The sequence below is a fragment of the Salvelinus alpinus genome, chromosome 30 (genome assembly GCF_045679555.1).
Source record: "Salvelinus alpinus chromosome 30, SLU_Salpinus.1, whole genome shotgun sequence".
Lineage (NCBI taxonomy): Eukaryota > Metazoa > Chordata > Actinopteri > Salmoniformes > Salmonidae > Salvelinus > Salvelinus alpinus.
Window position 1 is genome coordinate 38,908,068 of NC_092115.1, and position 17,128 is coordinate 38,925,195.

At 44.1% G+C, this 17,128-nt stretch overlaps 1 pseudogene; it reads left to right on the forward strand.

The window, feature by feature from the left end:
* The window catches only part of LOC139560029 (electrogenic aspartate/glutamate antiporter SLC25A12, mitochondrial-like), a 37,899-nt pseudogene that overhangs the window by 5,552 nt on the left and 15,219 nt on the right, over positions 1-17,128 (forward strand).

Below are 17,128 nucleotides of genomic sequence, written 5' to 3' on the forward strand. Positions count from 1 at the left end.
GTAATTGGACCAGGGAGAGGAGTAACTGGACCAGGCAAAGGAGTAGTCAGACCAGGGAGAGGGGTAGTTGGACCAGGCAGAGGAGTAGCTGGACCAGGGAGAGGGGTAGTTGGACCAGGCAGAGGAGTAGCTGGACCAGGGAGAGGGGTAGTTGGACCAGGCAGAGGAGTAGCTGGACCAGGGAGAGGGGTAGTTGGACCAGGCAGAGGAGTAGCTGGACCAGGGAGAGGGGTAGTTGGACCAGGCAGAGGAGTAGCTGGACCAGGGAGAGGGGTAGTTGGACCAGGCAGAGGAGTAGCTGGACCAGGGAGAGGGGTAGTTGGACCAGGCAGAGGAGTAACTGGACCAGGGAGAGGGGTAGTTGGACCATGCAGAGGAGTAACTGGACCAGGGAGAGGGGTAGTTGGACCAGGCAGAGGAGTAGCTGGACCAGGGAGAGGGGTAGTTGGACCAGGCAGAGGAGTAACTGGACCAGGGAGAGGGGTAGTTGGACCATGCAGAGGAGTAGCTGGACCAGGGAGAGGGGTAGTTGGACCAGGCAGAGGAGTAGCTGGACCAGGGAGAGGGGTAGTTGGACCAGGCAGAGGAGTAGCTGTACCAGGGAGAGCGGTAGCTGGACCAGGGAGAGGGGTAGCTGGACCAAGCAGAGGAGTAATTGGACCAGGCAGAGGAGTAGCTGGACCAGGGAGAGGGGTAGCTGGACCAGGCAGAGGAGTAACTGGACCAGGCAGAGGAGTAACTGGACCAGGGAGAGGGGTAGCTGGACCAAGCAGAGGAGTAATTGGACCAGGGAGAGGAGTAACTGGACCAGGCAGAGGAGTAACTGGACCAGGCAGAGGAGTAATTGGACCAGGGAGAGGAGTAACTGGACCAGGCAAAGGAGTAGTCAGACCAGGACAAGGGAGAAGGAGAGGTAGGGGGAGAGGAGTAAGAATGCGTGGTGGTGTTCAAAGGAGAGTAAGAGCTGTTGTCACTGATGAAATAAGAGCCACCATCATAGACCATGTGATAAACCATGGTATATCACTGAGAGAGTCTGGTGAAAGAGTCCAGCCTAATACCATGGTCTATCACTGAGAGAGACTGGTGAAAGAGTCCAGCCTAATCTCAGATGGTCAACCTTGGCTTCCATTATCCAGAATTTTCAAAAAACCAACAGGTAAGTAATGCATTTCACAAAGGCTTATTCTATCATTACTGTTGCTATGTCCCACAGTAACTGTAGGCCAACAGTCCCAATGCAAATATATATGTTGTATTTTTGTTCCTCTAAAGGACACCGTCTTCCTCCCTCTGGGGGAAGAGGAAGGCTCCTCAGTGAAGACAAAGACCATGCCATTGTAGGATTGGTCATTGCTGACAATGCAACAAAACTGAGAGAAATTCAGACCAGAATTGTAGAGGACAACCTGGTATTTCACAATGTGGAAAGCATCAGCCTGACTACCATTGCTCGGACTCTGACCAAACACAGAGTTTGAATGAAACAGTTGTACACAGCTCCTTTTGAAAGGAATAGTGAGCGGGTCAAGTAACTCCAGCACCAATACGTCCAGGTATGGTGTCTATCCAATATGTCTTGTTCTATAGTGAGTTTTACACTATGCTACTCTACATGTAAACATGGGTTACAGTACATACAGTAGGACATACTGAAAATAATTTACACACAGTGTTTGATTTCTTTCAGAGAGTCATGGAGTTGGAGGCTAATCAGACCCCACATGAAATCATTTATGTAGACAAGGCAGGGTTTAACCTTTCAGAAACACTTCGGTGGGGAAGAAACGTCATCGGGAAAAGGGCCACCGTTGATGTGCCGGCTCAGAGAGGAGCAAATATCACAATGTGTGCTGCAATCTCGAGTGCTGGTTTGGTCCTGCAGAAATGCCAGATTGGTCCCTACAACACCGAGCACTTTCTTTTGTTTTTAGACAACCTCCACCAACTACTGGTGCCAGAAGCAGAAAGGGAACAGGTGGGAGGAAACAGGAGGACATTTGTGATTGCATGGGACAATGTAGCATTCCACCATTCACAAACTGGTTTGCAGCCCATCCAAAAATGTTTTCCCTTTTCCTCCGCCATACTCGCCTTTCCTCAACCACATTGAGGAATGTTTTTCTGCCTGGAGGTGGAAAGTGTATGATCATCGGCCACATGACCAAATGTCCCTCCTGGATGCAATGGAAGCCAGCTGCAGAGACATCTCAGCTGAAGACTGTCAGGGGTGGATAAAGCATGCCAAGCGTTTCTATCCAAGGTGCGTAGCGAGAGACGACATAAGATGTGATGTGAACGAGAATGCTGAAGATCGTATGGATTAGAGCAGGACTGTGCATTTTTGTGTTTTTTCCCTTCTGTGCCTTTTTTTTTTACAGTAATTGTGTTTTACTTTTACACATTTGGAACCAAAGGCCATGTATGTTTGATTTTTTGTTGATCACTGGCAGCAATTTCATGTTGCTAATAAAGCTTTTACTGCAGAAATTCCGTCACTTACAATTTTTTCCTACTGTACATTCTATGAAGTTAATATGACTCATTCACTTTTAGATAGTATGTTGTTAAAAATGCACACATTTGACACTCAACCAAAAAATGGAGAGTGGTTTACAGTAAAAGGAAACTGAATTATAAAAAACAATGGATTTTATATTGTCTATTGTATGCAGGTAGAACTGAAACAAATCAAATCAAATCAAATTTTATTAGTCACATACACATGGTTAGCAGATGTTAATGCGAGTGTAGCGAAATACTTGTGCTTCTAGTTCCGACAATGCAGTAATAACCAACAAGTAATCTAACCTAACAATTCCACAACTACTACCTTATACACACACACAAGTGTAAAGGGATGAAGAATATGTACATAAAGATATATGAATGAGTGGTGGTACAGAACGGCATGGCAAGATGCAGTAGATGGTATAGAGTACGGTATATACATATGAGATGAGTACTGTAGGGTATGTAAACATAAAGTGGCATAGTTTAAAGTGGCTAGTGGTACATGTATTACATAAAGATGGCAAGATGCAGTAGATGATATAGAGTACAGTATATACATATGAGATGGGTAATGTAGGGTATGTAAACATTATATTAAGTGGCATTGTTTAAAGTGGCTAGTGGTACATTTTTACATAATTTCCATCAATTCCCATTTTTAAAGTGGCTGGAGTTGAGTCAGTATGTTGGCAGCGGCCGCTAAATGTTAGTGGTGGCTGTTTAACAGTCTGATGGCCTTGAGATAGAAGCTGTTTTTCAGTCTCTCGGTCCCTGCTTTGATGCACCTGTACTGACCTCGCCTTCTGGATGATAGCGGGGTGAACAGGCAGTGGCTTGGGTGGTTGTTGTCCTTGATGATCTTTATGGCCTTCCTGTGACATCGGGTGGTGTAGGTGTCCTGGAGGGCAGGTAGTTTTCCCCCGGTGATGCGTTCTGCAGACCTCACTACCCTCTGGAGAGCCTTACGGTTGTGGGCGGAGCAGTTGCCGTACCAGGCGGTGATACAGCCCGACAGGATGCTCTCGATTGTGCATCTGTAGAAGTTTGTGAGTGCTTTTGGTGACAAGCCGAATTTCTTCAGCCTCCTGAGGTTGAAGAGGCGCTGCTGCGCCTTCTTCACGACGCTGTCTGTGTGGGTGGACCAATTCAGTTTGTCCGTGATGTGTACACCGAGGAACTTAAAACTTTCCACCTTCTCCACTACTGACCCGTCGATGTGGATAGGGGGGTGCTCCCTCTGCTGTTTCCTGAAGTCCACAATCATCTCCTTTGTTTTGTTGACGTTGAGTGTGAGGTTATTTTCCTGACACCACACTCCGAGGGCCCTCACCTCCTCCCTGTAGGCCGTCTCGTCGTTGTTGGTAATCAAGCCTACCACTGTAGTGTCATCCGCAAACTTGATGATTGAGTTGGAGGCGTGCATGGCCACGCAGTCGTGGGTGAACAGGGAGTACAGGAGAGGGCTCAGAACGCACCCTTGTGGGGCCCCAGTGTTGAGGATCAGCGGGGTGGAGATGTTGTTACCTACCCTCACCACCTGGGGGCGGCCCGTCAGGAAGTCCAGGACCCAGTTGCACAGGGCGGGGTCGAGACCCAGGGTCTCGAGCTTGATGACGAGTTTGGAGGGTACTATGGTGTTAAATGCTGAGCTGTAATCGATGAACAGCATTCTCACATGGGTATTCCTCTTGTCCAGATGGGTTAGGGCAGTGTGCAGTGTGGTTGCGATTGCGTCGTCTGTGGACCTATTGGGTCGGTAAGCAAATTGGAGTGGGTCTAGGGTGTCCGGTAGGGTGGAGGTGATATGGTCCTTGACTAGTCTCTCAAAGCACTTCATGATGACGGAAGTGAGTGCTACGGGGCGGTAGTCGTTTAGCTCAGTTACCTTAGCTTTCTTGGGAACAGGAACAATGGTGGCCCTCTTGAAGCATGTGGGAACAGCAGACTGGGATAAGGATTGATTGAATATGTCCGTAAACACACCAGCCAGCTGGTCTGCGCATGCTCTGAGGACGCGGCTGGGAATGCCGTCTGGGCCTGCAGCCTTGCGAGGGTTAACACGTTTAAATGTTTTACTCACCTCGGCTGCAGTGAAGGAGAGCCCGCAGGTTTTGGTAGGGGGCCGTGTCAGTGGCACTGTATTGTCCTCAAAGCGGGCAAAAAAGTTGTTTAGCCTGTCTGGGAGCAAGACATCCTGGTCCGCGACGGGGCTGGTTTTCTTTTTGTAATCCGTGATTGACTGTAGACCCTGCCACATACCTCTTGTGTCTGAGCTGTTGAATTGCGACTCGATTTTGTCTCTGTACTGGGACTTAGCCTGTTTGATTGCCTTGCGGAGAGAATAGCTACACTGTTTGTATTCGGTCATGCTTCCGGTCACCTTGCCCTGGTTAAAAGCAGTGGTTCGCGCTTTCAGTTTCACGCGAATGCTGCCGTCAATCCACGGTTTCTGGTTTGGGAATGTTTTAATCGTTGCTGTGGGTACGACATCGTCAATGCACTTCCTAATGAACTCGCTCACCGAATCAGCATATTCGTCAATATTGTTGTTGGACGCAATGCGGAACATATTCCAATCCGCGTGATCGAAGCAGTCTTGAAGCGTGGATTCAGATTGGTCGGACCAGCGTTGAACAGACCTGAGCGCGGGAGCTTGTTGTTTTAGTTTCTGTTTGTAGGCTGGAATCAACAAAATGGAGTCGTGGTCAGCTTTTCCGAAAGGGGGGCGGGGGAGGGCCTTATATGCGTCGCGGAAATTAGTATAACAATGATCTAGGGTTTTTCCAGCCCTGGTAGCACAATCGATATGCTGATAGAATTTAGGGAGTTTTGTTTTTAGATTAGCCTTGTTAAAATCCCCAGCTACGATGAATGCAGCCTCAGGGTGTGTGGTTTCCAGTTTACAAAGAGTCAGATAAAGTTCGTTCAGGGCCATCGATGTGTCTGCTTGGGGGGGAATATATACGGCTGTGATTATGATTGAAGAGAATTCCCTTGGTAGATAATGCGGTCGACATTTGATTGTGAGGAGTTCTAGATCAGGTGAACAGAATGACTTGAGTTCCTGTGTGTTGTTATGATGATCACACCACGTCTCGTTAATCATAAGGCATACCCCCCCGCCCCTCTTCTTACCAGAAAGATGTTTGTTTCTGTCGGCGCGATGCATGAAGAAACCAGCTGGCTGCACCGACTCCGTTAGCGTCTCTTGAGTTAGCCACGTTTCCGTGAAGCAGAGCACGTTGCAATCCCTGATGTCTCTCTGGAATGCTACCCGTGCTCGGATTTCATCAACCTTATTGTCAAGAGACTGGACATTGGCGAGTAGTATGCTAGGGAGTGGAGCGCGATGTGAAACATGAAAAGTAACGCAGTTTTTGTAATGCTATCAACTGTTAGTATTTTGAAAATCATTGTGCTATGATTGACTATATGTTCCTCTAGGATAGAAAACATGTGCTAGTGTTTTCACAGAATGATTAGATATTGAGTCGGGTTTGCCGTGTTTTGAGAGTTAGTGTTTGTAGAGAAAGTTTTTTTATGCATTTTGAAATGTAGAGTTGGCATTTAATGAACAAAATGTGGTTCTGAGCAGAAAATTAACTATTTGGCTAATTGTGTGATGTTGATGTGTTACTGTGTTAAGAGTTTAGAAAAAGATTCTTAAGTATAGGTAAACACTTGTTAGCAGTTGTAAAAAAAAAAAAAAAAACTGTAAGACACTTTATGTTGGTGTTTCCTTAATTCTGACAGATACATGTATGTGCTTTTTGATCATCTGTTGCTAAATGATGCTCTCTGGTGCATTTTGAATATTGAGAGCGGTCTCCTGTATTTGGATTTTTTTTTAAATTCTACATTTAAAAAAAATGGCTATTATTGGATTACTGCTTCAGGTTTTCCAGTCTACCAGGTTGAGTGAGTTTCAGTCTCAGAGAGAGCCTACAGGTCATTAAATAATTGGTTGATGTGTAGCCTACAGGTCTATGCATGCAGAAATCACCTCGTTTATTATTCGTTTTCCCAAACTTAAAATCATTTGTGTGGCCAGGTTAATTGGTCAAATGATCTGAATTGTGGTCAGTGAGTTGGTCTGTTTTCAGGCTCAGATTTCAAACCTGTGCAAAAAGACGTATCCTTACAACATCTATGGAATGCTCAAACCGTGGAATGTTGCCACACGATTACTACAGCTAACACACCTCATTTTTTGTACAAAAAGACAGATAACAGATGGGACATACTGCACTAGACTAGTGGTTTTGTTGCAATCGACTCAAATTGCACCGGAGTTCGCTTTTTTATTTAATTTATTTGGAATTCTCCAGTGAAAGCGTTTGCGCCAGCGACTATACGTGACGTCAAAACCAGTATGGCGGTCGAGGTGACTTCGGCATTGCTTGTTTTACGTTATAGAAATGGCTTTTAATGTAGTCTACATGTTTTACCTGTTTCGTTGTACATAGTTTCTGGGATCATTTGACTGCGCTAACGCCCGGTCTCTGGCCCTGAATGAACAGCCACAAACCAGTTAGCGATAAGGCTAGCAGCTGTATCTTTTGATTAACATTGCAATACTACAGTTAACTGGCAATATTGTGCAATAATGACAACCGCATCACTCAACTACCCACTTGATTGATCTGTTCTTTGCGGTTTTAAACCCAACGAGTCATTGGAATGGTTTGTGTCTTCATCTGAGTAGATAGCTATAAGACTAGCAACACAACTTGGAAACAGTTAACTACTTTCGTTAGTTAGAAACTGTAAGGAATTGTATTAGATATTGGTAACTTGTTTTAACAACTTCTCAACATTAGCTATGGTTGACACAATATACACACTCCCTCTTTCTATTGGACATATGCTGGACTCATTGGACACATGCACGACACCCACAACTCCCCTCCCCCATGACAATCACTCAGACACACACAACTCAGGGTTGGAGCTCCAGACAAAGAACAATCTCAGGAACCAATGGAACGTGGACACCAGGCCTGTACAGGACTACCCAAGACCCAGATCGACCAATCGGAAGGCCAGACTCGCAGATCTACCTACTTTGCTTGTTGTCTATATAATACTGTACAATTCTTGAAACTACCCTCTTTCCCGGACGATTCAATAGGAATCAGACAGAAAGAGCCTTGCTGCAAGATTTTACTAAGATATCTTTACATGTGATTAAACGGCCTTATTATAAAATTATCCACCTCGTCCTATTGTCTCCTCTTGTTCTCCTGTCAACAGTAAACGTTTTACTAACAGACTTGGTAGCAGAGGATGGTTTCATCTTTGAATTCGGCCCAATAGAAAATTAATCGGACAGGAGACGAGAGGGAGAAAGATTCCAGAGGAGAGGTGACCTTTTCGAGGGAGAATCGCGATTCAATCCACCCAGGAAACTGATCAAAGAGCTCGAAAATAAAAGGTGAGCGGATGCCTGTTTGATCAAAATCTGTATATTGTATTATAGTCAATATCTAAATTCAATGATCAGTAGTACTGTGGTGAGTGTGAATTGTTGCTAAATTTATGTGAAATTGTTTAGAATTTAAGGCATTGTGTACAGATATCTAAGTATTATTAGGTCAAAGACTTTTTCACATAGTCTGACACTACGCGGTATGCTGATCGAGTAGGTGTACAGTGAAGATTAAGCTTTATAACGATTCACACAGTCGGGCCATATTTGACAGTCGATCAGATAGGGGTTACCGTGAAGAATCCATAATTAAAAGATGGGATCCAAATAGCCGGGCAGTAGTTAGATTTGGCAAATCAGCTAAGTGTTACCGTGAAGACCCATTAAAAAAAAATATATAACGATTCACACAGTCGGGCCATATTTGACAGTCGATCAGATAGGGGTTACCGTGAAGAATCCATATTTTAAAAAAACATATAACGATTCACATAGTCGGACCATATTTGACAGTCGATCAGATAGGGGTACCGTGAAGAATCCATAATTAATAAAATACGATTCAAATAGTCGTGCAGTAGCTATACTTAGCTAGGTGTTACGTGAGGAATCTAATGTGATATTGTATGTGTAAGTTGTGTTGTCGAAACGTGGGGGATTGAACGTTCCACGAGACCGAATGCTACTAATTAGCTATATGCTAAGTTCAGGCTGCAGTTCATAGTGACCGCCGAGTCAGAATCTGTGGGCCGCGGTGAAGCAGCCATTTACGGTTGATGAGTTGACCTGGTTTTTCTCTCTTGTGCTGTTGATAAATCCTTAAGGGTTAGAATTAATTTGACAATTATTTTAGAAGCGCTAGAATATACTAGTATGTTGTCCCCAAAGGAAATGTCTTAAGTGTTTTGGCAAAGTATTTAATTAATCGGAAAAAAGTTCAAATTAATCGAAAAAAGTTAAAAGCAATAATATCTTTCGAACAAAAGATCTTATAATTGCCATTCCAATTTTATCAGGAGCGCTTGAATTCATTAGTATATTTTTCCAAAAGGAAACTTCTGAAATATTTTGCCAAAGTATTTAATTAATTGAATAAGCGAAAAGCAATAATATTTTTATTATAAGTACCTAAAACTGTCATTCCAATTATATCAGGAGCGCGTGAATATATTCGTATATTGTTTCAAAAAGATATAGCTGAAATATTGTTGGAAAACGAAAATAATTCATCGAATACACGGCAATAAAATTCTTTGTCCACGCGGGTCGGACACGAGACTGGGGAGGGGGTTAGAGAAAAAAAAATACATCGCTGGTTTCGATCAGTGACGGGCTAAAGTATACAAAGATAATAATAGACCTAGACATAGCTTAACGACAAAATGACCACGACTATCGTCCCCAAACACAAATTCAACGAATATTTAGATCAGAGAATGATAGACAGAGCAGGCGGGAGATTACATTACAAATCCGTTAAAAGAATTTGGGAAGAAGTGAGACTGAAATGGACTCAAGCAGGTTTCCTTAGTGGAGTCGCCCCATCAAAAGGGCAACTCCTCACTATGGAGAAAGAATTGGAGGAAGTAGTGAAGCAAGGGATAGAATGTGAAGTTGATAAGAATAAGAGTCACTTATTTAGAAAAGAAGGAACAAAGCAAAGGGAAAAGGCACAAGCTGAGATGAAAATAGGATTGTGGGCGATTGAAGAGATCAGAAGGGCCCTCCCCTATAGAAAACCTGATATGATGGGGGTAGTCACTGGAGCACCAACTGACACCAAAGAGGGCAGGCCCAACAATAATGACGCCCCACCTACCACCACAGCAGCCCCATCGGCCCCAATCCATCTCAGGGGCACTGTGGGGTTAATGGCAATTCCCCAGGCTCAGTTCAATTCCCATGTGCATCACCACATCACCCAATACAATAAGGATAAGGGAGGGGCTGAAACACAAATCCAGTCCCTACAGGTACAACTTTTGAAACTACAATTGAAAGAGGCCCAGAAAGGAGAGAAACCCAAGAAACAGATGGTGGCTGAAGACCAACAAGAAATCTCACAAATTATTGAAAAAACTGTTTCCCGAATGATACAGCAACAACAACTACCCATCTTCACCCAGCAGGGACCATCTATACACCCACCCCAGGAGCAGCCATTCCAACTGCCGTATGCCTACCCGCTTCAGCCATACCCTTCGTCGGAACCACCACTACAACCCTACTACCCACTACCACAATCAAACTATTCCCCCACATGGGGACAGCCCCAGAGGTACTCTGGATCTTATGGAAGCTGTTATAATTGTAAACAAGCTGGGCATATGGTGCGACAGTGTCCGCACCCAATAACCCCGGCCCAAAGCCAGTTTCTGGCCAAAAGGGGACGAGGATACGCCCCTAGACCAAGGGGGAGTCAGGCCAATGATGTATCAACCACGTGCGGCCCTTCAACCCGCATACAATCACCCAAATCCAGACCCGAATCAGCAATCACCTCCCCCTTTTCAGGGCATGTCTGACGAATATGCCCCATGGCCCTGAAGCTGGCCACCACTAACCTATACTCATCATTGACCTGGACTACTGAAGCATCAAAGGCTTTTGCACTCTTGAAAACAGATCTCTAAGTGGCAGTAGCCCTAACAGCACCTGACTAAAAAAAAAAAAAGTTCCATCTGGATGTTTCTGAAAAAGAAGGATTTACATCATCCATCCTTTTCCAGAACCTAGAGGGGGAGAGTAGAGTGTTGAGGTATCACTCCTCCAAACTGGACCACATTGAAGAAGGGCAAACCACATGCTCCAGGTATGTGGCTGCAGTGGCAAAAGCTATTGGAAAAACAGCCCACATGATAATGTGCCATCCATTGGAAATCCACACCCACCATGGGGTTGCAGCATATCTGATGAGCAAAGAATTCACGTTCAGCGCTGAAAGGAAAACGAAAATCCAGAATAAATGCACACAATCACACATCACATTTCTCAACACTGACAAAAACATGGCAGACGCACTCAATGCTGAAGGTCTACTCCACTCCTGTGCAGAAAGAGCTGCACAGGAACTGAAACGGAGACCTGACCTGGGGAACGAACCACTCACCAACACACACAGATATGGGGAAAGACAATGTGACAAATGGAAAAAGGTACCTGTTAGTTATGGTAGACAGGTTCTCTAAATGGGTTGAGGCAATACCAACAGCAGGGGAGGATGCAACATAGGTCATTAAGTGGCTGCAAACCGAACTCATGTGTATTGTTTAATGACAAACGCTCCATGTACCAATAGGGTCGGATGTGTAAATGTCAACTGATTAATGGATGTTGTTTAATGATGGGGTTAGTGTACAGGCCACAATCTCATAAGTCTCGTGGAATGCGCCAATCAAATGTATGTGCAGGTTTGAAGTTGATTTGGGTTGAAGCCCTGCCCCTGGCGTTGCTGGCCATGAGAGCCTCTCCAGGTGCAGGCACCCATCTCTCTCCTCATGCTTGGTTCACCAAGGGAGGGAGGTCATATGCCCGCCCTTGATGTACAACAAATTGTAATGTCTGATAATTGACGGAACTTTCTGCAGCTCTCTCCAAACAGATTCACAAGGTCCAAGAAGGGGAGCTGACGAGAGATCCGGCACCACGGAAGGTAAAAAATTGGTGACTGGGTGGGGTAAAAGTCCACAAGAGAAAGTGGCTAGAACCCAGGTGGACTGGACAGTACGAAGTGAGGGAGGTTACTTCACACTCAGTCCAGGTCAAAGGTAAATCAGGCGCACCTTGGCACCACCTCACACATTGCACTCCAGCCCCAATCCCTTCTAGAACACTGACAGAAGTCAGAGCTGATTTAAACAGCTTAAATCCGATTCCAAATGAAGACATTCCTGACTCAGGGGATGCGGCATCAAACTCCGCCTCCCCTGAAAAAGGAACCTCGCCCATTTAGAGGGACATTTCTCCCTCCCTGGGCAAGACTAGGGATATCTGGCCCCTTATTTGTGATATTCCTCCACACACTCATAACTCTTAGAATAGTTTGGGGGTGGAGAACTATACAGAGAATGGACAGAAGATGGCAGTATTGCAGCACTCAACGGTCTCCCAGGAGCCTGTTTGAGTGCTGGTGACAGAGAAAAAACTTAAAACCAATTCGGAGTAGAGAGAACACGTTTAATAACTTATTCAGGTTAAATTTACAGACTAATGATATTATTGTTATGGATTGGGTGACATGCGATATAAATTTAGCGAAGTATATGCTAAGTTTACACTTTGGAATGGAGAAAGTTGAGAAGTCGATTTTACTTATACGATAGTTTTGCTGCCAAACTTAGTTGGGGTAACTAGATGTTTTGCCTAGAGGCAGGAATAAGACAGTCATTTTTGGTATTATATTGGCTTGTTGCTGCGTTCTGAACACAGGTTGAGCGCTAGTAAACGCATATCTTTATTTGAACTATACTAATCTATTTGATAAAAGTACTAAACCTGTATATTTAACATTTGATAATGATTGGCAAATCCATATATTTAACCACAACTTTGAATTTAGCATTGAGTATTATAGGAGGAACGGGATAAAATGTGTACTTTCCCCACAGGGTGTGGCCGTATTAAATTATGCTAGAGAAAATTGGTTGTGTCATTTAGAGGGAAAATGTGTACATTATAGCTTTGAGATACTTTTCAAAAGTTGCTGAAAATTATTGGTTTTTGTTTAGGTAACACCAGAGACTTCGAACAATAAGTAAACGTATTCTAAACGTGATCTGTTTTCATTATGGGGAACAATGAACGACTCGCAACCTGGTATGGCTGGCAGGGAGTTTTTAAAGGGACAGTACACGTTTATCACAGTTGTGTTACATGAAACATCGGGGAAATTTAGAACGAATGATTTAAGGGTATTATCATAATTATTAGGTTTTGTTTTTGTGGTAAACGTTTGGGTTAAGGGGTTTTCCGTGTTCCCAGAGACAAGATATCTTAAAAGAATACACTCATATTGGAATAGGAGTTTTACTTTCTGAGTTTTATTTAGGCAAGGGACTTTGAGAAGATAAAGGGTTCTTTTGGTATGCCTAGATATGGTATGGAACACGAATGTAGGTGTAACCTTTTTGACCTATTTTCATTGCATTTTCCGGTGACTTGATCACTCACGGGAGAATGTAGTGGGAATAATGAATTTCTGTCATTTGGGATACTAGTTTATAACTCTTGACCATAAGGTTAGCATTTGTTTTGGCCATTAGAAGATAGAGATAGGTTTATTAAGGTTATGTAAGGACTTTAGAGATTGACACTATAAGACATGTTGTTATTTTAAATCCATTTGGGATAGATAAAGTCAAAACAGTGAGACACCTAGTTAATATTGCAAAAGAACACATAGTTGTTATTGACTATTATTAGAAAAAGGCAGACAGATGGGTCTACCCCGCACTGTTGAGACTTTGAAGGTTTGAGAGTAGAGTGGGGAGGGTGGACCAGGAAATGAGCAAGGTAGGCTGTGAAATAAGAAAGGAGAGAAAGGGTTTAACATATATAAGCAGCACAGATACATTTTAAAGTAGATAAGTCACTTGACAGAGAATTGGAAAATAATAGATATGAATGTACGCCCAAGGGAGAATTGGACATGCGGCGAATGAAAGGGGCGTTCCTACATGATAATGTCAGACATAAGGATAATTTACACTAATTTTACCTAAGTCATTGGTTAGGTTAGGCAAGGTTGTTACCTGGCAGAGCCAGGTAACAAAGGGGGGATGGGTAAGTTGTGGTCTAGGATAGGATGTGGCCTATTGGATGATAAACTAATAAAAAATTAAAAATCTAGCTAAACAAGCAGATATAGAAATAGTAAGAAGTATTGTTAATTACATGGAAAGGTTGTTTGTTTAACCAAACCTGTATGTCCAAGATTTTATGCATTGCAGGTGAATTAAGGGAGAAGGTGATTCACTCGACCTGGGGGCATATCACACTTGGAGGGTGAGACACACTGACACTGCCGAATGATCACAGAGTTAAGGAGAAGAACCGTTACTAATAGAGTTCGGGGATCAACTCCTTAATGAAGAATTCCCTGCCCCCGACCTTTCCTCACTGTGTACGTTCATATAAGTGAAAGTGTTGCTTGATCTCTGGCTGGTGGTGTGTTCTCTGGGAGAGGATGGGGCTTTACAGAACTGCTTGTGGTCCTGAGCTGTCTGTTTGGGATACTATGGGGATGATACCATCGCAGTGCTGCCAGAACCACCACCAGTTCCAACGGACCAGGGTTCAGCCGGCCTCCTCCACCACTTCAAGACCAAGTCCCACACCACCACCTAAGCTCTCTAATCCGGTACAGGTGATAAATATAAAAGACATCTCAGATAGTGAACAATTGGGGACTGAAACTGGTTATGAGGAAAGGGAGAATATGTGGTTGGCTTACAAAACACTTAATAGAAAGGACTGTGTCGTATGTGGACATGCCAGACCTATTCTGGCTGCTCACCCATTTGTCCTAAGTAATGGGGAAGGTTGGATGTGCATATTGGAAAGCTTAAGCCAAATTCAACCCTGTGTAAAACTCTGAGTCTTGTGTTCCCAGAAGTCCCTCCCCAGAAGGTACCGTGGGGAGTCAAGGCATATGGGGGATATAACAGCTGTATCACTGGTACAGGTAGAGGTATAGACTATGGAGGGCTCCCTACTACTACCTGCATCACTAATACCACTATTAACTAGAGGTGTTGCTGATCTATGGTGGATGTGTGGACCTGCCAGGCGGTTGACCCCATTTTTGAAAGGAAATTGTCGTTGCTCATGTGTTTTGACCAGTCTGATACCACCATTGCCTATTATTATAGCTAATCAACTTCTGGGAGCTACACAGGACACAGAGGCTTGGGACCAACCCAGGAGACGGCAGAAACGTGACGCTCCTTGGTCTGAGGGTACAGATAACATGCACACCAACCTGTTGGGGGTCCCAATAGGGGTCCCCCACGAATTCCAGACATTAACCAGGAATGATGGCCTGTGGCATCTGATGCCCATCATTGGCCCAGCTATTGTTGATGCTAAAACAAAAGGTCTGGATCAATTATATCTACTATAATTAACGATGATTTGTTAAACACACCCACACAGGACTTACAGGGATGGCTGAACAATTGGATGCTACCTCACAAACCAGTAGACACAATAGACTAACACTGGACATAAGTCTGGCCAACCAGGGAGGTGTATGTAAAAAGATTGTAGAACAGTGTTGCACGTTTGTTCCTAACAATACTAGTCCGGATGGGAGCATTTCAAAAGCTCTGAGTGGGTTGGCAAGGTTATCAATGGAGATGAAGGGTCTTGCAGGTGTGGAGGAGAGTGGACTGTTCCCCTGGCTGGGTGGTTGTTTTGGTAAGTACACTGCAATGAGGATTACTGGATTTCTGACACTAGTTGTTGTTTTTCATTTCTGTGTTGCTTGTATCATACCTTGTTTGAAGAAGTTTGTTACAGATGTGTAAGGGGCCTCTGGTATGATGCCGTTGCTTGATGCTCCAGTTGGAGAGGCTGATATGAAAACAAGCTTCCGCAGGAGAGTGGGCTGACAGAGGAGGACCCTTGGTTTGATGTAGATGATGTTGTTGAATGAATAAAAAGTGATGTTTGTCCTCCCTGTTGTGAAGGTTTGAAGTTCCCGGGTGGCGACGAGCCCACCTGGTACAGGTTGTATAGAGGGATGGACCGGAGGGTTTAACATATTCTCGTTTTTTGGTTTACTAATGTGTGGTTGGCCACTCCAGGTGTAGTTATTGGAGTGGTCTCCTTTTTGGTCCTTGCTCAGTTACGACTCAACTTACATTGATGCTATTGATGTCCCTAGGGGGTGCCAGATGAATATAAACTGGTGGACCAAGTGACAGCTGGGTTTGAATCATCATTTTGTTGGTGGTGTACAGTTAATAAAAATGTGGACAGAATTAACTACATTCATTTTAATGTCCAGAAACTGGGCAATTGGACTCAACAAGGCTTCGAGGCGGTCCATGGACAATTGGCAGCTACGTCCCTGATGGCATTTCAAAATAGAATCGCGGTTGATATGTTATTGGCTGAACGCGGGGGGGTCTGTGCAATGTTTGGTGAACAGTGTTGTACTTTCATTCCCAATAACACAGCTACGGATGGGAGTCTGACTGTAGCATTGGAGGGACTTCGTACCCTTAATGGTAAGATGAAACAGCATTCTGGAGTGGACACTTCTATGTGGGACTCATGGATGGATGCCTTTGGTAAATATAAGACGCTAGTTTCCTCTATCCTAGTATCTATTTCCGTATTTGCAGGCATTCTTGTACTTTGTGGGTGCTGTTGCATTCCATGTGCGCGGACGCTTGCTAGCCGTGTTATCACTGCCGCCATAGACCCTATTCAGGAAAGGGCCCAAATGTTCCCATTGCTTGATGATGGGGAAGCTGGACCTGTTTATCTATTTGAGGACTAAGATACTTTTATGTCACGTCTCTTGTGAGACGTGAAGAGAGGGAATCAAAAATTTGTCTTCTGACAAATTTTATCCTTTAGTTTTGTCTTTTTATATACTTTATGTCACGTCTCTTGTGAGACGTGAAGAGGGGGATTTGTAAGGAATTGTATTAGATATTGGTAACTTGTTTTAACAACTTCTCAACATTAGCTATGGTTGACACAATATACACACTCCCTCTTTCTATTGGACATATGCTGGACTCATTGGACACATGCACGACACCCACAACTCCCCTCCCCCATGACAATCACTCAGACACACACAACTCAGGGTTGGAGCTCCAGACAAAGAACAATCTCAGGAACCAATGGAACGTGGACACCAGGCCTGTACAGGACTACCCAAGACCCAGATCGACCAATCGGAAGGCCAGACTCGCAGATCTACCTACTTTGCTTGTTGTCTATATAATACTGTACAATTCTTGAAACTACCCTCTTTCCCGGACGATTCAATAGGAATCAGACAGAAAGAGCCTTGCTGCAAGATTTTACTAAGATATCTTTACATGTGATTAAACGGCCTTATTATAAAATTATCCACCTCGTCCTATTGTCTCCTCTTGTTCTCCTGTCAACAGTAAACGTTTTACTAACAAAACACTTTTTCATGGTCAACTCGCCTACACAGTAATA